The following is a 9436-nucleotide window of genomic DNA, read 5'->3' as shown; positions in this document are numbered from 1 at the left end:
TCGCACCCAGCGAGATGAAAGAACTGCAAAGCCAATTACAAGAACTTTTAGAGCGTGGTTTCATTCGACCAAGCACATCACCGTGGGGAGCTCCTGTTTTGTTTGTCAAGAAGAAAGATGGTACATTCAGGTTGTGTATCGACTACCGAGAGTTGAACAAACTTACCATCAAGAACCGCTACCCACTACCGAGAATCGACGACTTATTTGATCAACTACAAGGCTCGTCTATTTATTCAAAGATTGACTTACGTTCCGGGTATCATCAAATGCGGGTGAAAGAAGATGATATTCCAAAGACTGCTTTCAGAACACGTTACGGTCATTACGAGTTTATGGTCATGCCATTTGGTTTAACTAATGCACCAGCTGTGTTCATGGACCTTATGAACCGAGTGTGTGGACCATACCTTGACAAGTTTGTCATTGTTTTCATTGATGACATACTTATTTACTCAAAGAATGACCAAGAACACGGTGAACATTTGAGAAAGGTGTTAGAAGTATTGAGGAAGGAAGAATTGTACGCTAAGTTTTCAAAGTGTGCATTTTGGTTGGAAGAAGTTCAATTCCTCGGTCACATAGTGAACAAAGAAGGTATTAAGGTGGATCCGGCAAAGATAGAAACTGTTGAAAAGTGGGAAACCCCGAAAACTCCGAAACACATACGCCAGTTTTTAGGACTAGCTGGTTACTACAGAAGGTTCATCCAAGACTTTTCCAGAATAGCAAAACCCTTGACTGCATTAACGCATAAAGGGAAGAAATTTGAATGGAATGATGAACAAGAGAAAGCGTTTCAGTTATTGAAGAAAAAGCTAACTACGGCACCTATATTGTCATTGCCTGAAGGGAATGATGATTTTGTGATTTATTGTGATGCATCAAAGCAAGGTCTCGGTTGTGTATTAATGCAACGAACGAAGGTGATTGCTTATGCGTATAGACAATTGAAGATTCACGAACAAAATTATACGACGCATGATTTGGAATTAGGCGCGGTTGTTTTTGCATTAAAGACTTGGAGGCACTACTTATATGGGGTCAAAAGTATTATATATACCGACCACAAAAGTCTTCAACACATATTTAATCAGAAACAACTGAATATGAGGCAGCGTAGGTGGATTGAATTGTTGAATGATTACGACTTTGAGATTCGTTACCACCCGGGGAAGGCAAATGTGGTAGCCGATGCCTTGAGCAGGAAGGACAGAGAACCCATTCGAGTAAAATCTATGAATATAATGATTCATAATAACCTTACTACTCAAATAAAGGAGGCGCAACAAGGAGTTTTAAAAGAGGGAAATTTAAAGGATGAAATACCCAAGGGATCGGAGAAGCATCTTAATATTCGGGAAGACGGAACCCGGTATAGGGCTGAAAGGATTTGGGTACCAAAATTTGGAGATATGAGAGAAATGGTACTTAGAGAAGCTCATAAAACCAGATACTCAATACATCCTGGAACGGGGAAGATGTACAAGGATCTCAAGAAACATTTTTGGTGGCCGGGTATGAAAGCCGATGTTGCTAAATATGTAGGAGAATGTTTGTCGTGTTCTAAGGTTAAAGCTGAGCATCAGAAACCATCAGGTCTACTTCAACAACCCGAAATCCTGGAATGGAAATGGGAAAACATTACCATGGATTTCATCACTAAATTGCCAAGGACTGCAAGTGGTTTTGATACTATTTGGGTAATAGTTGATCGTCTCACCAAATCAGCACACTTCCTGCCAATAAGAGAAGATGACAAGATGGAGAAGTTAGCACGACTGTATTTGAAGGAAGTCGTCTCCAGATATGGAATACCAATCTCTATTATCTCTGATAGGGATGGCAGATTTATTTCAAGATTCTGGCAGACATTATAGCAAGCATTGGGAACTCGTCTAGACATGAGTACTGCCTATCATCCACAAACTGATGGGCAGAGCGAAAGGACGATATAAACTCTTGAAGACATGCTACGAGCTTGTGTTATTGATTTCGGAAACAGTTGGGATCGACATCTACCGTTAGCAGAATTTTCCTACAACAACAGCTACCATTCAAGCATTGAGATGGCGCCGTTTGAAGCACTTTATGGTAGAAAGTGCAGGTCTCCGATTTGTTGGAGTGAAGTGGGGGATAGACAGATTACGGGTCCGGAGATAATACAAGAAACTACCGAGAAAATCATCCAAATTCAACAAAGATTGAAAACCGCCCAGAGTCGACAAAAGAGCTATGCGGACAGTAAAAGAAAAGATATAGAGTTTGAAATTGGAGAGATGGTCATGCTTAAGGTTTCACCTTGTAAAGGCGTTGTTCGATTTGGTAAACGGGGGAAACTAAATCCAAGGTACATTGGACCATTCAAGATTATAGATCGTGTCGGACCAGTAGCTTACCAACTGGAGCTACCTCAACAACTCGCGGCTGTACATAACACTTTCCACGTCTCGAATTTGAAGAAATGTTTTGCTAAAGAAGATCTCACTATTCCGTTAGATGAAATCCAAATCAACGAAAAACTTCAATTCATCGAAGAACCCGTCGAAATAATGGACCGTGAGGTTAAAAGACTTAAGCAAAACAAGATACCAATTGTTAAGGTTCGATGGAATGCTCGTAGAGGACCCGAGTTCACCTGGGAGCGTGAAGATCAGATGAAGAAGAAATACCCGCATCTATTTCCAGAAGATTCGTCAACACCTTCAACAGCTTAAAATTTCGGGACGAAATTTATTTAACGGGTAGGTACTGTAGTGACCCGAACTTTTCCATGTTTAAATATATTAATTGAGATTGATATTTACATGATTAAATGTTTCCAACATGTTAAGCAATCAAACTTGTTAAGACTTGATTAATTGAAATATGTTTCATATAGACAATTGACCACCCAAGTTGACCGGTGATTCACGAACATTAAAACTTGTAAAAACTATATGATGACATATATATGGATATATATATAGTTAACATGATACTATGATAAGTAAACATATCATTAAGTATATTAACAATGAACTACATATGTAAAAACAAGACTACTAACTTAATGATTTTTAAACGAGACATATATGTAACGATTATCGTTGTAAAGACATTTAATGTATATATATCATATTAAGAGATATTCATACATGATAATATCATGATAATATAATAATTTAAAATCTCATTTGATATTATAAACATTGGGTTAACAACATTTAACAAGATCGTTAACCTAAAGGTTTCAAAACAACACTTACATGTAACGACTAACGATGACTTAACGACTCAGTTAAAATGTATATACATGTAATGTTTTAATATGTATTTATACACTTTTGAAAGACTTCAATACACTTATCAAAATACTTCTACTTAACAAAAATGCTTACAATTACATCCTCGTTCAGTTTCATCAACAATTCTACTCGTATGCACCCGTATTCGTACTCGTACAATACACAGCTTTTAGATGTATGTACTATTGGTATATACACTCCAATGATCAGCTCTTAGCAGCCCATGTGAGTCACCTAACACATGTGGGAACCATCATTTGGCAACTAGCATGAAATATCTCATAAAATTACAAAAATATGAGTAATCATTCATGACTTATTTACATGAAAACAAAATTACATATCCTTTATATCTAATCCATACACCAACGACCAAAAACACCTACAAACACTTTCATTCTTCAATTTTCTTCATCTAATTGATCTCTCTCAAGTTCTATCTTCAAGTTCTAAGTGTTCTTCATATATTCTACAAGTTCTAGTTACATAAAATCAAGAATACTTTCAAGTTTGCTAGCTCACTTCCAATCTTGTAAGGTGATCATCCAACCTCAAGAAATCTTTGTTTCTTAAAGTAGGTTATCATTCTAATACAAGGTAATAATCATATTCAAACTTTGGTTCAATTTCTATAACTATAACAATCTTATTTCAAGTGATGATCTTACTTGAACTTGTTTTCGTGTCATGATTCTGCTTCAAGAACTTCGAGCCATCCAAGGATCCGTTGAAGCTAGATCCATTTTTCACTTTTCCAGTAGGTTTATCCAAGGAACTTAAGGTAGTAATTATGTTCATAACATCATTCAATTCATACATATAAAGCTATCTTATTCGAAGGTTTAAACTTGTAATCACTAGAACATAGTTTAGTTAATTCTAAACTTGTTCGCAAACAAAAGTTAATCCTTCTAACTTGACTTTTAAAATCAACTAAACACATGTTCTATATCTATATGATATGCTAACTTAATGATTTAAAACCTGGAGACACGAAAAACACCGTAAAATTAGATTTACGCCGTCGTAGTAACACCGCGGGCTGTTTTGGTTTAGTTATTAAAAACTATGATAAACTTTGATTTAAAAGTTGTTATTCTTAGAAAATGATTTTTATTATGAACATGAAACTATATCCAAAAATTATGGTTAAACTCAAAGTGGAAGTATGTTTTCTAAAATGGTCATCTAGACGTCGTTCTTTCGACTGAAATGACTACCTTTACAAAAACGACTTGTAACTTATTTTTCCGACAATAAACCTATACTTTTTCTGTTTAGATTCATAAAATAGAGTTCAATATGAAACCATAGCAATTTTATTCACTCAAAACGGATTTAAAATGAAGAAGTTATGGGTAAAACAAGATTGGATAATTTTTCTCATTTTAGCTACGTGAAAATTTGTAACAAATCTATTCCAACCATAACTTAATCAACTTGTATTGTATATTATGTAATCTTGAGATACCATAGACACGTATACAATGTTTCGACCTATCATGTCGACACATCTATATATATTTCGGAACAACCATAGACACTCTATATGTGAATGTTGGAGTTAGCTATACAGGGTTGAGGTTGATTCCAAAATATATATAGTTTGAGTTGTGATCAATACTGAGATACGTATACACTGGGTCGTGGATTGATTCAAGATAATATTTATCGATTTATTTCTGTACATCTAACTGTGGACAACTAGTTGTAGGTTACTAACGAGGACAGCTGACTTAATAAACTTAAAACATCAAAATATATTAAAAGTGTTGTAAATATATTTTGAACATACTTTGATATATATGTATATATTGTTATAGGTTCGTGAATCAACCAGTGGCCAAGTCTTACTTCCCGACGAAGTAAAAATATGTGAAAGTGAATTATAGTCCCACTTTTAAAATCTAATATTTTTGGGATGAGAATACATGCAGGCTTTATAAATGATTTACAAAATAGACACAAGTACGTGAAACTATATTCTATGGTTGAATTATCGAAATCGAATATGCCCCTTTTTATTAAGTCTGGTAATCTAAGAATTAGGGAACAGACACCCTAATTGACGCGAATCCTAAAGATAGATCTATTGGGCCTAACAAACCCCATCCAAAGTACCGGATGCTTTAGTACTTCGAAATTTATATCATATCCGAAGGGTGTCCCGGAATGATGGGGATATTCTTATATATGCATCTTGTTAATGTCGGTTACCAGGTGTTCACCATATGAATGATTTTTATCTCTATGTATGGGATGTGTATTGAAATATGAAATCTTGTGGTCTATTATTATGATTTGATATATATAGGTTAAACCTATAACTCACCAACATTTTTGTTGACGTTTTAAGCATGTTTATTCTCAGGTGATTATTAAGAGCTTCCGCTATCGCATACTTAAATAAGGACGAGATTTGGAGTCCATGCTTGTATGATATTATGTAAAAACTGCATTCAAGAAACTTATTTTGTTGTAACATATTTGTATTGTAAACCATTATGTAATGGTCGTGTGTAAACAGGATATTTTAGATTATCATTATTTGATAATCTACATAAAGCTTTTTAAACCTTTATTGATGAAATAAAGGTTATGTTTTGTTTTAAAATGAATGCAGTCTTTGAAAAACGTCTCATATAGAGGTCAAAACCTCGCAACGAAATCAATTAATATGGAACGTTTTTAATCAATAAGAACGGGACATTTCACGCCTAATTGACGCGAATCCTAAAGATAGATCTACGGGCCCGACGAACCCCATCCAAAGTACCGGATGCTTTAGTACTTCCATGTTGTTTTATATCATGTCCGAAGGATTTCCCGGAATGATAGGGGATATTCTTATATGCATCTTGTTAATGTCAGTTACCAGGTGTTCAATCCATATGAATAATTTTTGTCTCTATGCATGGGACGTATATTTATGAGTAATGGAAATAAAAATCTTGTGGTCTATTAAAATGATGGAAATGCTTATTTATGTTAAAGTAATGAACTCACCAACCTTTTGGTTGACACTTTATAGCATGTTTATTCTCAGGTACGAAAGAAATCTTTCGCTGTACATTTTCTCATTTTAAAGATATTACTTGGAGTCATTCATGACATATTTCAAAATACGCTGCATTCGAGTCATTGAGTTCATCAAGATTATTATTAAGTCAATTATAGTTGGATATATTATGAAATGGTATGCATGCCGTCAACTTTCGATGTAATGAAAGATTGTCTTTTCAAAAACGAATGCAATGTTTGTAAAATGTATCATATAGAGGTCAAGTACCTCGCGATGTAATCAACTGTTGTAAATCATTTATAATCGATATGGACTTCGTCCGGATGAATTAGGACGGGTCTCTACAGATTTGTCTAGATAAGTTTGCATACGCGATTCATAAGATCCATGAATACGGACGGAGCCTTAGTTAAACTGAACGACACTAAAAGAAATTCATAACTATCGTAGTGAGTTCAAAAAGCGGTTTTGGAGACATCTTCTCCCTTAACCCTCAATTGATGATAACCAGGATGGAGGTCGAATTGGAATACACACGAGATCCTTGAAATTTGTCAAGAGGTCATCGGTACGGGGAAAGGGATGTCGGTTCTCAACCAGAAATTGATTTAGTTCACGATAATCGATACCCATTTGTAGGAAACCATTTTCTTCTTAACGAATAGGATCGGGGATCCTTAGTTCTATAGTTATCAAGTCAAATTCAAACTCTTTACCCAATAAGTTAAACGTACACCCCCGATAAAATTTTGTCGGCACGTGATAGTTTTTCGTTGGCCACCTGAATGATATAAGTAGTATCTAAGGGAAGTGGTGGAGTGCTAAAAGAATGAGTCAAAGTCTTGGATACAAAATAATTATCGGCATCCGAATCGAATAAGCAAGAAACGTAAGAGTTGTTGAGAAGAAACGTACCCGTGACTAGTTCATCGTCATCTCGGGCATCCTTGGCGTTAATGTTGAAAGTTCAACCGCGTGCGTTGGTTTTAACTTTATTCTTTGGGCATGCATTTCTAAAATGACCCGGTTGGCCACATTTATAACAAACACCCGTTTTTGGTACATTGGGCCCCTTTTGGCGGTACTTTTACAATCATGGGCCACATGGCCACTTCTTTGACATTTGTTGCAGAATAATTAGCCACATTCACCCAAATGATGTTTGCGGCACTTGTTACAATAAGGTAGGTTTCCGGCATACCCTATCTTGCCGTCGGAGGTGAGAGGCTTCTTGGCGAAGTTGTTGTTGTAGTTGCTTGATGGGGAGGTTTCCCATTTTCTTTTGTTGCCACCCGATTGATTCTCGGCCGATGGTGCCGGCGCTTCAATTTCATCCACCATTTCTATAAATTGGTGGGCCATCGTTAACGCCTCTTGTAGGTTAGCGGGTTTGGATGACATTACCCTGTGCCGAATGCTCTTAGGGAGGCCATCCATGTAAAGTTCAACTCTTAGGGACTCGGGAGTCATGAGGTTTGGAAACATTAAGGCTAGTTCAGCAAACCGTTAATTGTAAGCTTCGAGGTCATTCCAGACCGTTTTTAAGTTTCTTAGTCCCTGTTCGAGCCTTCGGGTCTCTTCACGTGGGAAGTATTTGGTGATCATTTTTTCTCTTAATTCGGTCCAAGAGAGTGTGTGGGCCTCATCGGTACCCACAGATTGTACATACGTTGTCCACCATGAGAGAGCAATACCGGCAAAAGTGAGGGTGGAAAACTTGACCTTATCTTGGTCCCGACAACTGCTTATGCTAAACACGGCTTCCGTTCGTTCAAACCATCGGGTGAGAGCAACCGGTCCCCGATTCCATCGAAAGTGGGAGATTTGCACCTCATGAAGTTCTTGTAGGAGCACCCCTCATTTGAATTACCGGCTCCATGATTGTTGTTGTTATTGGAGGAGTTACCGGCCATGGCTGCATCCATGGCGGTGGCTATCATTCGTTGAAGAGCTTGTTCGAGAGTCTCGGGAAGTGTATTGTGTTGACCTCGGTGTGCCATTGTTCCTTGAAAACGCAATAATATCGTTGATTAGTTCTCAATAATACTAATCGTGATGTGGAATAAGGATAAAGAGAAAATTTTCCTTGACTCGCCCTAAATTCTTTATGTCATAATGTCGGAATGTTCATATGAGTCACTGTAATATAATCCCAGCAATTATATTACCCTAATTCATATGTGCATTCGACATTATTTCACAAAGTCAAGGTGGCGTGTCAATCAAATTAAACAACGTGAGATCAAGATGGAATAAGAGTTAGATATGAATGAAAGAGTTCAAGTATAAATGCACAAGTAGTTAAGTAAGTCCTACTTCAAGTCTATATGCCGGTTGTAGTCTAGAGTCACTAATGCACCCTATGACTCGGGGTTGACACCAATGAACTCTAAATCCCTACAACCAACGCTCTGATACCATCTGTAGTGACCCGACAAAATCGTCATTGACGACGCCGTCTACTTAGGTCCTGTTACGTGGTCATAAGTCTTTAAAATGACGTTTGACCAAAATATGTCGCATTCATTTCAAATGTAAAGATGTTTCAAGTTTACAAAAGTAGTTCAACGACTAGTTATATTACAATGTTTAACGTACAAATGAAACCTATGCAACACAATTTAAAAGTAAGTCAAAAGACGCTCCATGTATGCATGTATACTCAACATCCAAGCAAGTATCAAAAAGAGTGAGCGGAAGCATGTAACACATATCGTTCAAAGACCTGAGAAAAACATAGAAATCTGTCAACGAAAACGTTGGTGAAATCATAGGTTTAAGTAAGTAAGTGAGTAAGTAAGTAAGTCGAACCACAAGATTTGCAACGTTGAAATAATAGTAATACATTCTAAAAGTTGATATCACGAGCACCCAATTATCAAGGTTTAACTTCTCTTTTACCCCATACACAATAGTGTTAGAACATACACTGTTTCTCGAAAATATATTTCATCCGCATAACGGTAGCGAACCGTTCGAATGAGGGTCTGTCAAACCCATATGGCCATACAACATAAGTTCTCGCTTACACCCAGCAAGTGTAATTAATGATAATTGAATTGAGGATTTTTGTTCTAACTCGTACGTAGAATGTTTGTTTTCGTACTTGTGTTCACTTAGTAAAACG

Source organism: Rutidosis leptorrhynchoides, chromosome 1, assembly GCF_046630445.1.
Source record: "Rutidosis leptorrhynchoides isolate AG116_Rl617_1_P2 chromosome 1, CSIRO_AGI_Rlap_v1, whole genome shotgun sequence".
Lineage (NCBI taxonomy): Eukaryota > Viridiplantae > Streptophyta > Magnoliopsida > Asterales > Asteraceae > Rutidosis > Rutidosis leptorrhynchoides.
This window is presented reverse-complemented; position numbering follows the sequence as displayed.